Below are 21,493 nucleotides of genomic sequence, written 5' to 3'. Positions count from 1 at the left end.
AGTGGAGCCCCAAGTGACAAGAAAAGACTTTGAGCCACAGGGTCTCCTTCTCTGCTGCTTCCAAGCTGGGGAAGTAACATAAAGCCTATGATCATTTCAGAACCATGGTGGGCAGCCTGGATGCACCAAACCAAGATCTGCAGCGAGCACTCAAGTGGGAGAGGAGCCTACAATGACTTTCAAAAAGTTGAGAGGAAGCATAGCTGCAACCCAGGAGGAAATACAGAGGAGCCTACATACTGAGGAGGAGCCTACATACTGATCATTACACTTAAGCACCAGCTACTAGATCACACCCCAAAACTTCAACACCAAAAATACTTTAAGCACCAGCTACTAGATCACACCGCAAAACTTCAACACCAAAAATACTTTGCTATCATACCCCACTGTGAAAAGAAATATAAGAATTTAGCTACAAATAAAGGCCCTGAACAAAACTTCAGGCCTCTGAAAACATGTAGGAAAGAAGTCTACTCACTGTACTCAATTTACACTGCAATTAAAGGAACACCCACACACATAGATGAGAAAGAACCTATGCAAGTCTCTGGCAGCTCAAAAGGCCAGCATGTCTTCTTTCCTCCCAAAGATCACACTAGTTCCCCAACAAGGATTCTTAACTAGGCTGAGATGGCTGAAATGACATAAATCGATTTCAGAATACAGATAGGAACAAAGATCATTGAAATTCAGGGGAACATCAAAACCTAATTCAAGGAAGGTAAGTGTATTAGTCTGTTATCACCCTGCTATAAAGAACTTCTGAGACTGGGTAATTTATAAAGGAAAAAGACTTAACTGACTCACAGTTCTACATGGCTAGGGAGGCCTCAGGAAACTTACAATCATAGCTGAAGGTGAAGGAGAAGCAAGTACCTTCTTCACAAGGTGGCAGAAGAGAGAGAGTGAAGGGGGAGTGCCACTTTTAACCCATCAGATCTCATGAGAACTCACTCACTATCATGAAAACAGAATAGGGGAAACCGCCCCCATGATCCAATCACCTCCCACCAGGTCCCTCCCTCAACACATGGGGATTACAATTCAGGATAAGATTTGAATGGGAACACAGAGACAAACCACATCACTAAGAAACAAACAAACAAAAAAAATCAGGTGCTGATAGGTGAAATAGCCAGTATAAAACACAACCAAATTGACCGGCTAGAGTTGGAAAACATACCACAAGAATTTCACAATGCAATTGCAAGTATTAACAGCAGAATAGACCAAGTTGAGAAAAGGATCTCAGAGCTTGAAAACTGGCTCTCAGAAATAAGACAGTCGGGCAAAAATAAATAAAACTGCTTTTAAAGAGCTCATTGTACTACATTAGGTACACTTGGATAATCTTCTTGTCTTCACAAAAACTGATTATTAACATTAATTACATCTGTACAATCCATTTTGCCATGTAATACAATATAATCATCAAAGTAACACTGGGAGGCTAAGGTCATGATGTTCATCTAATATTCTGTATGGCACATGATTGTATTGCTTTTTGAGGTCATTGAACACTTTCAGAATTCATGAAGGTTGGATATTCACTATAAATAAGATAGATATGGGTAATAAGAAGAGAAATATAGGGATTCTATACTTAAAAGATATTACTTTTCCATTTATATAATTAATAGTCACAATAAAAATTTTAAATGTGAATAAGTGAATAGCAACTATAGAAAGTTTAGCAAAATAAGGAGAATTAGATATATTAAAGAATTTTTAAGATGGTCTCAGAAAAAGTGTAATATTTGTCATTTATCCTGAAATGTCAAAAATTTCCCTAAGCAAAACTACTCAGCACCGATGTCTTAGTTTCATCCCTGAAAAAAAAAAAAAAAAAACTCATTCAAGTGGATTTATTTTGGCAAAGTGAAACTGTGAATTGCTTGGCTCCAGAAGAGCTGCCCATACTCGGCAGGACTGCATTGCCCCACCCCATTCACCCCTACGCCACCCCTTCCAGGAACACTTGGGTCAGGATCCAGCCCTAGACCTGCAAAAAGTTGTGTTTCAGCTCTTAAATCATTAATAGGACCAGATTTTATTCAAAAAACTATTCTAGCATTTGAAATTATTTCCACTGCTTTGTTGCTCACACTGAAATCATCCCTCAAAAAATATGAGAAATAGAATATGAGCGCTGCTTATTCTTTAGGACAAAATTAGGATGGTGTATCTAATAAATGAATTGTGATTATGAAGGTGGTTTTACATTTGTCCGTAGATTCTTCTGTTTTTCTCAGGCCTCTGTGAATATTTCTCTGTGAGAGATCCTGACTTGCTGAAAGCAAGAACTATTGAAAGGAAATGAAGTAAATAACTGGTGGTTGCCTGTGGCAATTAGGAAAATAAAGAGCAAACTTCCCTCTTTGAATATTACTTAGTGTCAAGACTTAATTATAATCCTTGACTATACAAGTCTAAATATTTAGGCACTTATATTTTTGTATTTGGGCATATGATATTACAAAATAATTTTGAGAGCTTAGAAACATACATATGTATTTTAGAACTCCAACCCCAGTAGCTTTCTCAGTAGCATATAGTTTTCCAGTCTATTGGAAAAAGCTTGACTTAACTAGGAGAGATAAGTAATAGAGCTAGAGTTTCAAGTCTGTTCAATATGCGTAATAATATTTCACCAGTAAAAATTAAATATCATGTATAGTCATATGCCCCTTAGTAATACTGATATGTTCTGAGAAAGGCGTTGTTAGGAATTTTGTCATTATGCAAACATAGATGTTTACAAAACCTTGACGACATAGTCTGCTACACATCTAGGCTACATGATACACAGCCTAATGCTCCTAGGCTTCACAACTCTACAGCTTGTGACTATACTGAACACTGTAGGCAATTGTAACATAACGGCAAGTATTTGTGTATTTAAACATATCTAAACATAGAATAGGTATAGTAAAAGTACAGCATAACAGATGGAAAATGTTACATCTGTTTTGGGAAATACTGTAGATGGAACTTGAAGACTAAAAGTTACTCTGGATAAGTCAGTGAATGAATGGCGAGTGAAAGTGAAACCCTAGGACGTTACTGACTACGATTGTGGATTTTATAAAAATAATACACCTAAGGACCACTAAATTAACGTTATCTTACTATACCTTTTAATCTAATAAGACTTTTATATATTTCAACCCTTTGACTTTTCTATAACACTTAGCTTAAAACACAAACACATTGTACAGATATACAAAAATACCGTCTTCTTTTATATCTCTCTTTTATAAGAGTTTTTTCTTTTTTTTTCAGTTTATACACCTTTTTGTTAAAAAGTAAAATGCAAACACACACATTAGCCTAGGCCTACACAGGATCAGGATCATCCATATAATTGTGTTTTACCTTCACACCTTGTCCCACTGGAAGGTCTTCAGGGGCAATAACATGCATGGAGCTATAGTCTGCTGTGATAACAATGTCCTCCTGGTAACAAGTTCTCCTGAAGGCCTTGCCTGAGACAGTTTTACAGATAACTTTTATTTTTTAATAAGTAAGGGTATACCCTAATACAACATTAAATAGTAAAGTATATACATAAATTAGTAACATGGTAATTTATTATCAAGTATTATGTGTTGCACATAATTATGTGTGCTATACTTGTGTATGATTGGCAGCACCATAGGTCTGTTTACATCAGCATCACCAAAGGCATTTGAGTAATGCATTGAGCTATGAAGTTATAATGGCTATTATGTCACTACATGGAAGAAATTTTTCAGTTCTATTAGAATCTTATGGGACCACTATTTTAAATGCAATGTGTCATTGACCAAAGCATTGTTATGTGGTGCATGGTATATGTTTCAAATAAATTGGTTTTCCCTTTCATTCTATTACTGTTCCACCACTAGCTGTTTTGTAGGTTTCTCTTTCTGTGCTGTTCATTAAATGTAGAACTCTTCCAAATGTACTTCTTTTATTTATCCTGTCCCAGAGCAATCTCATTAACATTCCTTGGAAATCGTTCCTCTCATCAGGAATACTCTTCTGAGGCCTGTACCTGAATGACCATTTGTCCCCATTAAGACTCATTTGGGGGCAAGTAACATAAATGGGAAAAAAAGTTGACTAAAGTAACTAAGTCCAGGGGTAGTCTGATTTAAACTAAAGGTGATTTCAGGCTCCAAGTAAGGTAATCAGGATTGAGCTTATCTCCATCTGTTATCTCTTCTTCTAGTGGGTTGGACCCATTTTCAAAGAATCCCTTCCCTTACATGGCAATCCATATAGAATCTCACTTCAAATTCAGTTTAAAGAAAAAAGCTTTTATCTTCAAAGGCAAAACCAAAGTCTGGCACCAGATTTCCATTGACTCAGACTGGATGCTGGTACTGTATGCTCTATTATGCTCCAGTGAGATAAGTAGTCATTTCTTGCTCTCTTTTGAGTTGTTTACAATGCCCCACTTTGGAGAAATGCTGGAGTGCATTTAAGAAAGTTCTGTAAGAGTTTTAGTTGTATAAAAAATGATTTATTTGAAATTAACTGCTATAAAAACTTCCCAAGCTCATTCATTTTTGGGTTGACTCTGTCTCCTCTACTTCCTTGTATTGCTGTCTGGAAGAACCATGGTTCAGAATGCTGCGGAAATTTTTATACTGATATCTGGAGTAAATTGATCTGAGTTTATATTAGGATGGATCTTAGTGCCCACTTTTTCTGCTGGGGGTTTCCCAGTCTGGTATGATGGAGCTTAGAACACAGTCAATTAGCTTTTACAAGACAGTCTCTCAATATTTATTGAGTGAGTGAGTGGACAAATGAATGAATATTTATTGGAGGTATTATTCATTTTGTGTTCCCTTCACATTTCAAATTATTTTATCCCTTAGTAAGAAATGGATATTGACATGGTTTTAATGAGACTCCTCCAAAATTCAAGTGTTGCCAAGGTGATAGCATTAAGAGGTCAGGCCTTTAAGAGGTGTTTAGGCCATGAGAGATCCTCCCTCATGAATGGGATGAGGTGATCTTGTAAAGGGTCTTGACAGAGAGGGCTGGTTCTCTCTTACCCCTTCCACCTTCCACCTGTGAGGATACATCAAGAAGACCTCAGAGCCTTGTATCTTGATCTTGGACTTCCTAGCTGCCAGAATGGTAAGAAGTAAATTTCTGTTCTTTATAAATTACTGAATCTATGGTATTCTGTTTTAGAAGCACAAAATGGGCTAAGACACATAATTTTACCCTTTCTAAATCCAAACTGAATACAATTTTATCATAAAGTTTTTTTATTTATCTAATAAAAATATTTTTAAATTTTTTGAAAGTCCACAAATGCATATGTATTTACAAATATGTGTGTGTGTGTGTGTGTGTGTGTGTGTGTGCGCGTGTATGAAGGTCAAACATTGATTCTGCATTGTTTCCGCTTTCTTCTTTGTATTACTTTTCTCCAAAGAGTAAAATATACACTTGTTTTATTCCCTTATTCCTAGAGCACCTAACATAATAAAATATTATTTAATGAAGAAAATTATTATATAATAAATTTTGTTGATATATATTATTTTCTACATTTTATGTGTCAATTTTGTTCCTTACTATCCTTAGTGGAATCCATTTGAAGAGCCGGAACTTTATTTATTGTGTAATTTCAACAATACATAGTAGGATACTATAAATACTGTAGGGTTTGGCTCTGTGTTCCCACCCAAATCTCACCTTGAATTGTAATCTCCATAATCCCCATGTGTCAAGAGCGGGACCAGTTGGAAGTAAGTAGATCATGGAGGTGGTTTCCCCGTGCTGTTCTCATTATAACAAGTGAGTTATCTTGAGATTTGATGGTTTTATAAGCATCTGACATTTCCCCTGCTTGCACTCATTGAGTCTTGCCACCCTGTAAAGAAGGTGCCTGCTTCTCTTTTGCCTTCTGCCATAATTGTAAGTTTCCTGAGGCCTCCCCAGAACTGTGAGTCAATTAAACCTATTTTCTTTATAGATTACTCAGTCTCCAGTCTTAGGTGTGTCTTCATGGCAGTGTGAGAGTGAACTAATGCTCATACAATGGATACTAACAAGTAAATTTTCATTTACCACTTATTAGAAGCTTGACTTACCAATGGTCAAATTTTATATAAGTTTTAATGTTATTGGGAAATATCCTTTTGCTGTAAAAATAAATGAGATTACATACCTGAAGTACCTTAGGCCTTTCTGATCAATGTTTTCAATTTTCATTAAATAGTTATATTTATATATCTATAGATATATTGAATATATATTATACATATTATAAATATCACATATGTATGAATATATATGTATGTAGAATATACATATTCTAACATTTCTTCCCGGATAGCACTTAAAAACCAGTGTTTGTATTTTTGCATATGAGCAAGCAATTCCTACTTACAATGATGGAAGAAATAGATACCCTGGAAGAAGGAAAATTAAATTTATACTTTCAAAGAATTCTTCCCAACAAATCCAATTCATCTTTTGCACAGAAGGAATAATGAGATGAAGATATATTTTAAGTCAGATTGTTAGTATTTTGGCCACATGTCGTTTAGAAGTGTAGTTTAGAATTCTGTTCATTTTTATTTTTTTAAATCAAAACACTCATTGAACTGTACTTAGCATTTAAATGCAAAATACGTAAAACTCTTGCATTTCTTGGAAGTAAATTCTTTTTATTCTACTAATAAATAAACATTGTTACCATCATTGAGGCAAATGACAGAAATTTTTACAGTTGATTATGCTGTATGGGTATGAAAACTTTAACGTGCTCCTCTAAGTAACTGAATACTACACAGCTATTTTAGATCAATGTGACCTTATTTTGAATATAACATTCAAAATCAATGAGTGTTTTATGATTTCTCTTCATTTTAACTCAAACTTTGGGATACATGAAAACAGAAGATAAATCAAAATGTGTCATGTATTATATTTTCTGAAGTTATTATTAATATATATTTAGCAAAAGGTAAAATAGCACAGATATATCAACTAAATTTTCAAGTGAAGAAAATATTTTATGTAAATAATGTTTCTTCTGTTATATGAAACCACTGCAAAAATGAGAAAGCTATTTTTTATGTTCCCCAATGAATATTCCCCAGTCCTGTGATTCCAAGTTCAGTAAAATTTAGAAAATTATGGTCAAGAAATGTAATAGACAGAATGAACTTTCACTTTCTCTAATGTACTTCTAACCCCTCATTCACAGTTAGAAATTTGATTGAATGAAAAAAAATGTTCAAAGTAATTGTTATCTTGTATTTGGCTTCTCTGGGTACCTGTTTGACTTTTATTTCCAAGTGAAAAAACAAAACATGCACAATGTAAATATTTTTAGTTTGTAAAATTTTCTTTCCAATTACATATTTTGAGATGTTGTATATAATGTAAACATTTTGAAGTAATTTTGCCCAAATTAAGAAAAACATTTCATTCATCTTTTTATCTTGTTTTTACTTTGGTTCACTTTTCACCTGGGTATTAATATGGAAGTTGCAGAAAGAATAGCTCCTATAAATTATAGGTTGCTGCATGGATCTGCAACAAAACCATCTTTATTTTACAGAAAGTTCTCATTACTCAAAAGGAAGGCCAGTGAAGAAATTTATATTGACCTTTTGGCATGACCTTTCTAAACCAACTGTTCCCTAGTACATAAACTAGTGAGTTTATACTCCATAGACACACCCAAAGGAGTAAAACATGAAGTGGGAGCTTTTGGCACTGTTAGAAACCCTTAGGGCCAGGTTCTGTTCCTTATCACCTATGAGATTTCCCTTGTTAATGATGCTGAGTTGGGCATATTTATTTTTTAGTCATTTCATCAACTGCTTTTGCTTATGACTAAGGATGTCATTTCTTATTCCCATCACATGGTGTCTTAGTCCACTCCTGCTGCTTTAACAAAATATCTTACTTTGAGTAATTCATAATTTATAAAAATTCCTTATACATTCTTTACAGATTCTGACAAATCCGTAAGTGTCATGAATTTCAGTAGGGAAGTGACTTTTCAAAGAGATCTCTGGACAGGTAGTCAAAAGTAAGACTACAGTGGCACAGATATGCTGTGCTTTGATCAGTTGCATGGTATGCAATTTTTATTACAAATATCACTGAACTCTGTATGACAAAAATATACTCATCAACATGGGTTTTTATCTTAAATTTAGGAATTAAATGTGAAATGTTCAGGCTTATTAAATAAAGAAAATAAAAAGTTGTCAACTGGATGTCTTATTTTTTATCTGACAACAGCTATCTTGTAAATTGGTATATTTAGATCATGCACATTTAAAGTAATTATTGATATTAGTTGGGCTGGTATTTATTATGTTTATAACTATTTTCTATTCATATCATTTATTCTTTGCCTCCCAAAAAACACTCTTTTTCTTATTTGTATTGTTTTAATTGACACTTAAAATAGTCTCATTACATTTCCTCTCCTAGCATGTTAATTATAATTTAAAACAGTTTCAGTGATTTATGTGAGTTTGCAATATGCATTTTTAACTAATCTCAATCTGCCTTTAAATAAGATTTTTGAATAACTCAACACAAATATCACTTTTATAACAGAGTATTGCAGACTCAATATTTGTATTCCCCCAAAATTTGTATGTTGAAACTTAATCCCCATGGTAAGAGTATTTGGAGATGAGTCTTTGGGAAGTGATTAGGTCGTGAGGGCAAAACCGTTATGGATAGAATTAGTGCTGTAACAAAAGAGACCCTAGAGAGCTAATTTGCTTTTCTGCCATGTGAAAACCCACTGACTGGACCGTCCTCTATGAACAAGCCCTTGCCAGACACTTAATATGCACATACCTTGACCTTGGACTTTCCAGCCTCAGAACTGAAAAATGCATTTTTGTTGATTATAAGCCATCCAGTGCATGGTATCCTGTTATAAAAGCCTGAGCAAACTAAGATACAAGTAATCCCAATTCCTACCATTATTTATGACACTACTGCCATTTATTGTATTCATTTATACACTGTAGTCATTCAACACATTGTTACAGTTATTCTTTTTAAGCAAAATATTATCTTTTAGGTCAATTAAGAGTAAGAAAATAAAACGTTTTATTTTAGTTTCATTCATTCCTTCTATGATATTCTTCCTTTATATAGAACAGTTTCTGACCTATACCCTTTTTCTTCTCCCTAGGAACTTCTTTGAACATTCCTTGTGAGGCAGATCTACTGGCCATAAACTTTCTCAGTTTTTGTCTGAGAAGGTCTTTATTTCTTCTACACTATTGCAAGATAATTTTATTAGTATAGAAATGTAGGCTGGATGTGGTGGCTCACGCCTATAATCCCAGTACTTTGGGAGGCCAAGGCGAGCAGATCACGAGGTCAGCAGATGGAAATCATCCTGGCTAACACGGTGAAATCCCATCTCTACTAAAAATACAGAAAGGTGAAACCCCATCACTACTAAAAATACAAAAAAAAAAAATTAGCCTGGTGTGATGGCACGCACCTGTAGTCCCAGCTACTCGGGAGACTGAGGCAGGAGAAATTGCTTGAACCCAGGAGGTGGAGGTCGCAGTGAGCCAAGATTTTGCCACTGCACTCCAGTCTCCAAAAAAAAATAGAGATGTAGATGGTGTATGTGTCTGTGTGTGATTCACTTTCAACACTTTAAATATTTCCCCCACTCTCTTCTTGCTTTCATCTAATGAAAAAACCAACTGTAATTCTTAGCCTTATCTATTTACAGGTAAGTTTTCTCGTTTACCCCTGGCTCCTTTCAATGTGTCCCTCTGTCTTTGCTTTTCTTTAGTTTAAAAAATATATACCTCAGTATAGATTTTTGATATTTATTCTGCTTGGTATTCTCTGCACTTCTTGGATCTGTATTCAGTATCTGCTGTTAATTTTGGAAAATTCTTAGCCATTATTACTTTAAATATTTATTTGGATCTGTTCTTCCTTTCTTTGCATTCTGGTATTCAAACGTACCAGCTAATATTCTACTAGAAAGAAAATAAAATATAAAATTGAGTAAAATACAACAAAATAAAATAAGGAACAGCAACACAATGCATTAAATTCAATGCAATTGATTAAATTTGATTTGATCTGTTAAAGAAAAATCAATCTGAACAATGATTCATATGGTTTACAATTAGTATGCAATATAGAACTCTGAATTTAATCGAGTTTTTATTTTTCTACAGTGGTTTTACAGTAAAAATAACTTGAGTTTAAGTTTGGATTGTTACTTTTAAAAGGAGAGCTAATTAGGATTGTTTATTACTTTCTCGCCTTAATTTTCTTATCATATATATATAGAGAGAGAAAGAGAGAGAGAGAGAGAGAGATTATAGATCTGTAATGCTTAGCATAAATCCTGGTAAATTCCATCTATTTAGTAAACGTTTGTTCTCCCTTTACTTCCCGCAATCTAGATGGTGGTTCATGGATATAGTTGCTCTCTAATATTTTGAGTATATCAAGGACTTAAAAGCTAACAATGGTGTATTGTTATATCAAGGCCAGTGGAGCATATCACTTTAAAAAACTGACAGTAGAAACTTCTCTTTAAAAATTGTAAAAATAAGTTTTTTCAAGTTTAGAAACCAACCAAATATCAGCAATGCAATGTTAGCATATCAATGTTACACCAATGAGAAGTATCTAAGAACAAAGAAATAGTATACGGTATCACACAAAAACTTACATGCAAATTTTTATTGCACATGCAGCTGTATTCTTAATTACTAAAACTTAGAAGCACTCAGCATATCCTTTAACAGGTAAACACTCCTTAATTAGATAAACAAACTCTGCTACATCCATACAATGACATAATTATCAGGGGTAAAAAAATAAGCCTTCCAGTCATGATTAGACATGGAGGAAATTTGAATGCATATTTCTATGTGAAAGAAGTCAGTCTGAAAAGTCTACATATTGTATGAGTTCAAGTATATAATCTTCTAGAAAAGGCAAAACTATAGAGAGAGTGCAAAGTTCAGTCATTACCAGGAGTTGGGCATGTGGAGGATAAGTAGATGAAGCACAGGGAATTTTTTAGGGCAGTGAATTTATTATGTGTGATTCTGTAATGGTGGGTACATGACATCATGTGTTTAGCAAAACCCATAGAACTGTATAATACAAAGAGTGAACCCTAATGTAAACTCTGGTCTTTAGTCAATAAATGCATCAATGTTGGCTTCTTAATTGTAAAAAAAAGACTACACCAATTTATTATATTAAAATAGGAAAACTGCAGGGGAAGTAGAGAGGGAGTATGACTACACCAATTTATTATATTAAAATAGGAAAACTGTGGGGGAAGTAGAGAGGGAGTATGAAGAGACTCTCCATAATTTCTGCTTAATTTTTCTGGAAATCTATATATTTTATAATAAAAAGCCTACTAATTAATACAAAAAAACAAACTAACAAATGAAAATCATACTCAAAAACAAGCATATTATCATAATAACATGCAATTTCATTTTAAAACATAAATTCTCTTATTTTTTCCACATATTTCTTAAGGTAAAATTTTAAATAATTTCTAGCTTCACTGTTTTCTAAGGGATAGAAGTATAAATTAAATATGCTTTTATTACTGAGAAGATATGACATTGCAGTAACAGAGATTTATTAATCATTAAGAAAGTATTAACATTTATATAAGGTAATAGTCTGTGGATTTTTGTTTCCAAGTAACTTAGAATGGACAAAAATATAATTATTCAATGATGAATATCTCAATGAGTAATATTGATCTATTTCATAATTAAACATTTAATCCTGTCAATCACAGGGATACACAGTTCAAATACATCAAAAGAAAACATTCTTCAGGTAAATACATTAGTTTCAATTTTTAAAAAAGTTTAGATGTTGATAACAGTTTCAGAGCCGCTTCTCTCTATAGAAAAGCTTTCTGGGGATATCATGGTTGTAACTAAAAACAAAAATACAGATTTATAGATAACAGAATGAAAAGCAATCTGCTATAAATATTGATTGTATGATTATGAGGTCTTTAGAAATTACAAATTATTTTATCACTATATTTTAAGTGTAGGATATACTTAATTTGAATAATAATATTTATTACATATGAGCTTAATTGTGTCTCTTCAAAAGATACAATAAAATGCTAAACTCCAGTACCTTAAAATGTGAACTTATTTGATAATAGAGCTATTGCAGATATCACTAGTTAAGAGGAGGTCAGGTGACTGCTGTCCTTATAAGAACTGGGCACAGAGATGCAGACATATAGGGAGAATGTCCTGTGATGACAGAGTCACAAACTGATGCAGTTGCATGCCAAAGAATGTGCCAAGAATTGATGACTGGCACCTGAAGACAAGAGGTAAAGAAAACTTCCTTCAGGTTTCAGGGGCAGCATGGTATTGCTAACACCTTGATTTTGAATTTCTGACTTCCAAAACTGAGAGAATAAACTTTTGATGTTTTAAGCTGCCCAGTTTGTGGTATTTTGTGTGACAGTCCTAGAAAATGAATACAAATAGTAAACCATAAGCAAAAACACAAACACGGAAATTTACCCTAATTCACTTTTTGCATAACACTTATGATTCAAAAATTGATATTATATTTTGCATTTTTAATTATCTTTCTCACATAGGAGAACATAAACAACCACTGATGTATCAGTGGTTTATGAAAGGCTTAGTTTAACTGATGCTACATATCCAAAACAGGCTAAGAAGTGGGACTTCCCCTTCCTGCAGTCAGGTAAAATATTTGATACATGTTTTCATAGCCACAGAGATGGGTGGAAAGAGAACATGGCAAAGAATGACTGGACTCTAAAAAGTTTTGTATTCAGGATTGGTCAGAATTTCAACAGAAAACAGATGGCAAATACAACTAAGAATAATTTGAGGCATGCTTCCATACAAAGGAAGGAGCATGAAAGAATTGTAAGCAATCAATCTGGAACGGCGTTCAATGAGGATAAAAACAAAACCTGGAAAAAGGAGGAGTAGAAGATCAGACCACCTGGAGAACAACAGTGACCTTCCGTAGAGAGACACATGTAGGGAAGGCAACCTCATGGGGAAGGAACCAGCAGAATAAACACTGTGACCCTTTTCTCCTCTTCCTTTCTACCTTCTTTCAGGGTTCTTCACAGGCTGAACCTAACCTGAAGCCAGAGGGTGAGGGAGCCTCTTGACGTATTCGTCAGAAGTCAAAAAAAAAAAAAAAAAAAAAAAAAGGCCACTGAGAATCAGGAAGAGTGGAGAGTAAATAGTTGTATTAGAAGATATTTTACACATTACTTTCCTTTTTTTATGTTACCTTTATACAGTGATATATCTAGAAGCAATCTTGCACATCAATCTTTATCTACATCTCAGATTGTGTAAACTTTAGGATACATTCCTAGAATTAGCTTACTGTTTCCCTCATGAAATGTAAAATATCCCATTGTAAGAGTAAGACACTATACAACTATGTTATGTAGTGTCAACTTCTGTTAATTGTTTGTAAGACAAATTATTGGGGTGATTACATGAAATAAGGAGGCTTAAACTTTCAATGACAGGAAACCAGCAGCATATAAGAAACATAACAAATATTCTTAATGTATTTAATGTATTTCAATCTGTGTATTTAGCATCTACTTATAATTGTTAAAACAATTTAACCCTAGTTTTTAATGTAGAGCCTATTACACCATTTTTTCTTATATTTTTGAAATTATATTTTATATCATCTTTATCATTAGAATAAGCAGGAGAGAAATGTTGAATACATTGATTGATGTATTTGATGTATACACTCATGTGTCACATAGTTGTTTTGGTCAATGACAGACCATATATGTTGGCCCCATGATTCTCATGGAGCTGAAAAATTTCTATCATCCAGTGATATTGTAAGCCACCTAACATTGTAGCAAAATATATTGCTAGTGTTTGTGGTGATGATGATGTAAACAAATTTGCTCTTCTTTCAGTGACATTAAAGTACACATGCAATTGTGTGCAGTACATAGTATTAGATAATGACAATAAACTCTGTTACTAGTTTATGTGTTTTATATACTACGCTTTCTATCATTAGAGTGTACCCTTTCTACTTATGAAAGAAAAAGATAAAACTGTACAATAGCCTCAAGGAGATCTTTCAGGAAGTATTACAGAAAGAAGCATGATTACCATAAGAAATAACAACTCCATGAGTGTAATTACTTCTGAAGCCTTTTCAGTGGGACAAGATGTGGAGGTTCAGATAGTAATATTGATTATCCTGACCTTATGTTGACATAGTCTAATGTGTTTTTTTGTCTTTTTTACAGAAAAGGTTTGCAACATAAAAGAAAATGTAAAGTAGGTAAAGCTTATATAATAAAGATATACACTTAACATTTTTTGTATAGCTGTATAATACGTTTTCAAGTTAAGCGATGTTACAAAAATGTAGATCTATGTCTACATGATGAGGTCAGGATTATTAATTTCTTTAATAATAGGTTAGCTTGGCTTACTATAATTTTTTGACTATAAACATAACAAGCTTATGTCTTCATAGCCACAGAAACAGGGGGAAAGAGAACATGGCAAAGAGTGGCTACCATATTATAGTTTTGACTATAAGCTTAGAAAGTTTATAGTCAAAAAACTACAGTAAGTTAACTTTTATTTATTTATGATTTCCAAAGCCATAAAACAGAAAAAGATTACATTTCAATATATAGCTTCTATATAACCAAAAAATAAAACACCACAGTAAAATGAATGAGAAAAAAAGTATTTGAAATTACAGACAAAATGTTAACATCTTTAATCATAAATGAACGATTTAGAAATCAGTACAAAGACTAACATTACAAGGGAAGTGAAAATAAAAGGAACAGAGGAAAATGGAATAGCACAAATAAGTTATAAGGTTATATGAAGATGATATAGTTAACATTAATAGCTGAGAAAGCAATTTCATTATAAATTACTTTATTGATCTTTATAAATATTGATATCTGATGTTTGTGTACTTTATGGTCTACATGAATGTCTCTTCATGGAGGTATCAGTCATGCTCAGAAAAAGAGTCTTATGTCAAGATGAGCAGAGAGAAAGCCACAATATGGAACCTCTACAAAAATGGAAGAGGAATATAGTGTATTTTTTTAAAAACCATGAAAAGAATACCTTAAGAAATAACTTACTTTAGAAAACAGAAGGAAAAATATTCTACTGATTTACTCTATGAGAGAAATGTTAGAATTCATGGCCCTTATGAAATTATAAAGTAAGACAAATAATAGTAAAACAAAAGGAAATTAAAGGGAAGTTACTAGAATGGAAATGAGAGAATAAAACTTCTCCAAGAGTATTCTATTGTGGTTTATATCTGACATGGCTATGTGTTTCCTGTATACCTCTTCCAGAAAGGTTTTGATGCTCAGTCCTGCTTCCTCTCGCTTCTCCTCTTTAATGTGTCCTCTGCCTGGTTCATACATCTCAACACTTACAAACTAGGAAAAGTGACTTAACTTCTTTCTGATTTCCTCATTTATATATTGAGGATAAAAATTGTACCTACCTTACAGAGTTGTGGTGATGATTAAGTGACTTATTTTCAACATTTTGAGAACTCCAGTTTGTTTTGTTCTTTCAATTTTTCTACCAGTTTGTACCCTTTCCTCAATATACTTTCATTTTCCTAAGTATATCCTATGGACCTAACTTTCTATAAATTTTATCATTATAATTATGTATCAATATTACATACATGAATGAAATCAAATATATGTTTTACTATGACTTTGGATATCTGATGTCTGCTGGAAAATAGCATTAATGTTATAGCGCTATTCTGCACTATATTTTATGTCTATATTCTGCTGATTCTTATTTCACTGCTTCAATAGACTCCTAAATATTCTAGTTGTTCACCTATATCAACATTATTTTTAACACTTTGGCTTGAGTGATATAGTTTAAAAATTAGATCACCTCCCCACCACACCAATAATAATTGTTTTTCATTAGTTTTAGAATAAAATTTAAGCTTGTGGTGATGGCCCCAAATACCTCATTTTTTCCAGCTCCTTCATTGTTACTCTCCCACTTAATATCTATTTTCTAGCTACACTAGCCTCATGGTGAATCTTTTTTCTTTCTTTCTTTCTTTCTTTCTTTCTTTCTTTCTTTCTTTCTTTCTTTCCTTTCTTTCTTTCTCTTTCTTTCTTTCCTTCCTTCCTTCCTTCTTTCCTCCCTCTCTCCCTTCTTTCTCTTTCTTTCTTTATTTCTTCTTTTTCTTTCTTTCTTCCCTCTCTCCTTCCTTCCTTCCTTCCTTCCTTCCTTCCTTCCTTCCTTCCTTCCTTCCTTCCTTCCTTCCTTTCTTTCTTTCTTTCTTTCTTTCTTTCTTTCTTTCTTTCTTTCTTTCTTTCTTTCTTTCTTTCTTTCTCTTTCTTTCTTTCTTTCTTCTTTTTCTTTCTTCTTTCTTCCCTCTCTCCTTCCTTCCTTCCTTCCTTTCTTTCTTTCTTTCTTTCTTTTTCTTTCTTTCTTTCTTTCTTTCTTTCTTTCTTTCTTTCTTTTCTTTTCTTTCTTTCTTTCTTTCTTTTTCTTTCTTTTTCTTTCTTTCTTTCTCTTTCTTTCTTTCTTTCTTTCTTTCTTTCTTTCTTTCTTTCTTTCTTCTTTCTTTCTTTCTTCCCTCCCTCCCTCCCTCCCTTCCTCCCTCCCTCCCTGCCTCCTTTCTTTCTTTCTTTCTTTCTTTCTTTCTTTCTTTCTTTCTTTCTTTCTTTCTTTCTTTCTTTCCTTCTTTCTTTCAACTTTTAAGTTCAAGGATACAAGTGCAGGTTTGTTGCATAGGTAAACTTGTTTCATGGGATTGTGTTGTATAGATTATTTAATCACCCAGGTATTAAGCCCAGTACCCATTAGTTATTTTTCCCAACTCCCTCCTCCCACCCTTTCCCTCCAAAAGGCCCCAGTGTGTGCTGTTTCCCTTGTGTATCCATGTATTCTCATCATTTACCTCCCACCAATAAGTGAGAACATATGGTATTTGGTTTTCTGTTCCTGTGTTAGTTTGCTAAGGATAATGGCCTCCAGCTCCATCCATGTCTCTATAAAGGGCATGATCTCATTCTTCTTTCTGGCTACATGGGATTCCATAGGTAGAACTTGTGAATGTGAAATAATCCTTCCCATTTCTGAGTCTTTGACTCAACCCCTCACTGTGTGGAATTTACTTTCCTTCTTCCTACCTCTGCTTAGTCAGTTCCAACTAACCATCTTCATATATTAGGTAAAAATTATAATATTCTTCTCATAATCTTCAACAGTTCAGGTGCTTTTTCTTCAGAGTTTGTAATTATATATATGCATTGGTTGAATAATATTGATTCCCTCTGTTATAAGGTACATCAGAAAATATTCTCTATGATAGGATACTCTTTAAGGTAATACTTGAAAAATCTTGAGAAAATCACAGTAAATTTATGTCTTCGTTAAAGGGTTTTAGTGAGAAGATGATAATTATGGCATAGAGAGAGCTAAGATTCAGTGAAAGATAGTTATCTCTGAAGGAAATAGGAAAAAATGGTACAGAATAAAAGACTTTCAAAAACATAAACTTTCATGAAATCATAGGATTCTTGGCACTTCAGATAAAATAATTCAATATATAAGAAAAAATTACAGAGTATATTGATTAAAATATATTCTAACAAAAATACTGATGTACAGGGATTGAAAAATCCTATAAAAAGTCATCTTGTCTGTAAAATTAGCCTCACAGAAAATTTAAAAAGACATTATCTACATATTTTTGAGGAAAATGATATTCCTCATATTTTAAGAGTAAAATATAAAAAAATACATTCTCAAAAACCCAAGAATTATGAAAAGATAGAATTTTCTTAAAAAACGGTTTTAAACAAGTAATCATGCTAATTCATTTAAATTAAGAAATTACAAAAGAGCTTTTGTGTTATGAAATATCTGATAATACGTATTTTATTTTGTTAACCTCCTCAAAATGTGTAGTTGTCTCTATGAGTTTAGTGTCTCTTCCATCATATGTAATCAAGCTGTAGTTTGTCTGGCAGAATTCTCCCTAAGGAAGTATTTTATATTAAGTTGAACCATGTGAAGTTGCCATCTTTGAAGGTCAAAAATGATTGAATTATAGACAATTTCATGAGATTCCATCTTATAGTTTAAAAAATCACTTCTATGTTGCTGAAATAATTTCAGCCATCTTTGTCTTTTTTTATCTTTCAGGTCATATTTTCAAATATATCTTTGTAAATCTATTCTTAACACTACTATCTTTCCATGAAATCCATAAATTTTTCTTAATTAGATTTCCTAGCAAGCTACTTTATTTTTTAGATAAATAAATAAATAAACCTGCTAGAACAGAATAATTAGGTTAACCTTTCTTTGCTCAAAAGTTCACTTGTAAAAGTCATTGTGATTTATAACATCAGTGTACTCACTCAATGTTTAACAATTAAATTTATTTTTCTTTTTATATCCACACATTCAACTAAAATTTAATCATTTTCATTATTCAAAGAGGAGGTTTACTGTGTGGAATAAATTATTTTCATATGTAACTCTTCAATCAATTAAAAGTAAATATTTTCAATATAAACAATTTCATGATTTATTATTTTGTCTATAATCTGTATGAGGAGGGAAAAGCCATAGTTAGTTTAACCCCATCATCTTGCTGTTAACAAAAGATCCATTTTTGATAGGGAATTCTGATAATATGATAATTTGGGTATCCCTTCTTTACCCTCCGATTCCAAATATAACTTACTTGCCTCAGTGTAGCCAGGATATTCTAAATCTGATAAATAACTTGGGAGTGGTAATACTGTAATTACATTTCCAGAGAGGTTTCTCCTCAGTAGTTGTCTTAGTTCATTTTTTTGTTGCTGTAACAGAATACCTGAGACTGGATAATTTACCAGGAAAAAAAGAAAACTTTATTTAGCTTACAGTTCTGTAGGCTGGGAAGTTCAAGGCCATGGCCCTGGCTTCTGGCAATGGCTTTCATGCTGCATCATAACATGGTGGAGAAAGTCAAAGGGGAAGCAGACATTTGCAAATAGAATCAAAACCCAAAAGGCACCCTGACTCTATAACAACTCACTTACAAGGGTACTAATCCATTCCCCTGAGAACTAATTCAGTTTTTCCAGAGTGAAAACTCGCTACTGAAAGAACAGCATCAAGCAGTTTCTAAGGGGTTCATCTCCATGATTCAAACACATTCAACCAGGTCCAAGTTTCCAACACCTGCACACTGGTGACTAAATTTCAATGTGAGTTTTGGTAGGGACAAACAAACCATATAAAAATCATAGTAGTAGTCTTGGAAAAACATATCTGCAGAAAGTAGGGGCAGAACTGAGGGCAGCAGAGCCAAGAAAGAGTTTATAGCAATCAAAGGTCTAAGTACTTAAGTCCAAAGAAAACTTCAACTTGAACGGAATATGTTGGTGAACGTTGCTTTAAAATAGGTCAGGAAATAACTAAACGGGTGACTTTTTAAAATTTCCTGAATGGGTTAGCAGATTAGGTTCAAGATAAGAGATGACTTCTCTGGGTATTGCATGAGGTATCTGATGCCCTACCCTCAGCCTACACACAGAGCAGAGACTTCAGGGTTTTTTATTTGTTTTATCTTGATTTTAACGAAATGGTAAATTCCGACTTTACTGATTTTTAAAACATAGGTCTGAAATTCAAGAAGTCATAAAATAATTATTAGACTACCATTGAGCTTCTCATTTGGAAAAGTAGGAGGTAGACAATAATAAACCAACATTTCAAGAGAAATGAAATATGAGGGCTTCACCTCAATAAAACCATACCTATCATGGGAGAAAAAAGATATATGAGGATACTGAAAAACAGAAACATTGTCAGTCACAAACTTGACGAAAATCTCCTCCTAAAATAGTGAAGAAACTAAAACAGAAACCTAAATATGGGCAAAGACAAACAGCAGAGAAAATAATGTTAAAAAGTTAACCTTGATATCCAGCTGTATAATGGATGAAGATAGCCAGCCTCCTTAGGTCCATGAAACACTAATATTAAGAGATTCCTGAATCTAGCCTAGATGATTCTTACAGAAATTACAGTGGTCAAAAACCGCCAGATATATACATGTGAAAGGATTCTCTTTATATGAAATTGGAGACCAGATAAAAGTAATCTGTGGTAATAGAAGTTAGAATACTGTTTACTTCTGTGCCATGGAGTTTTGAATGTAACATCTAGGACTTTTAACAAAGATTCATATTTTGACCTTGGTGGTGGTTACACACACACACACACACACACACACACACAAATACTAGACAAGTGATATGCTTAAGATTTGTGTAATTTTACTGCATATATGTTATCTTAATTTTATAAAAATGGAATATATTAGAATTAAGAATTGATGATATAAAATTACTATAAGGCCAAATTAAACCAATACAAGTCAGAGGAAGAAATTAAAATAAAAGCTGACATAAGTAAGATAAACATAAAAATTTTAGAAAGTACAAGTAAATCAAAAGTTAAATATAAAAAAGACTAAATAGTAATTTTACAAATCCAATGATATAATATAAGAATAAGACTGTGAGCATAAGACAAATAAAAAATATAAATGGTTCATAAACAATCACAAAAATAGCCTGTGATTATACACTTGACCAACCAGCAGAAATGGACCAAACCAGTCTATAGAAATTAAATAATAGTATGTTGAAGTTTATTAGACAAGTTACTTGAAGTTTTTTGTACCAATTGCTTATTATTATGTGCCAGGTGCTATTCTAATCCTGGGTGTAAAACAATACGTAAAACCAAAACCCTGCCCTCGTGAAGTTTGCATTCCAGTAAAATAAATTCATAGTTATATTTCAGGTGGTAATATTTTTTGTGAAGAACAACATGAAGCAAGTTAAGATATCAAGAATGACTGGGTGATCAAAAAGTTGACTCTCAAGGAATGGAAATGTGCTGATTTGGAAGCATGCTTGACTTATTCAGAAAGTAGCAAGGAATCACAATAGCTAAAGTAAAAAGGAAAACAAATAAATAAAAATTAAAATGAGCAGAAGATTCAGAGGTAGGAGGTCAGAGAAAAGGTAAGGGTCAACACCCAGGCCTTAAGAGCCATGGTAAAGAATGGATTTTATTCTGAATGAGATGGGAGCCACTGGAAGCTTAAGGTAGAGAAATGTATTATCTACCATATGTTTTAATATGATTGTTCACCAATGTTGAAAACAAGACACAGAAGCATAAAGAGACAAACAGGGTAAACTCCCATACAGATGTTTTCATTTGAGAAGGATGCAACATACAGAAATAAATTGATGCCAAATTATATTTGGTGCCTAACAATGGTTTCTTCCAGAGAATATTTGCTCCTCAATATCAGTTGCTTGACATTATTATTATTATTATTATTATTATTATTTTTAGAAATACAGCCC

The sequence above is a fragment of the Macaca mulatta genome, chromosome 7 (assembly GCF_049350105.2).
Source record: "Macaca mulatta isolate MMU2019108-1 chromosome 7, T2T-MMU8v2.0, whole genome shotgun sequence".
Lineage (NCBI taxonomy): Eukaryota > Metazoa > Chordata > Mammalia > Primates > Cercopithecidae > Macaca > Macaca mulatta.
The sequence above is the reverse complement of the archived record's forward strand: the minus strand, read 5'-3'. Positions refer to the sequence as shown.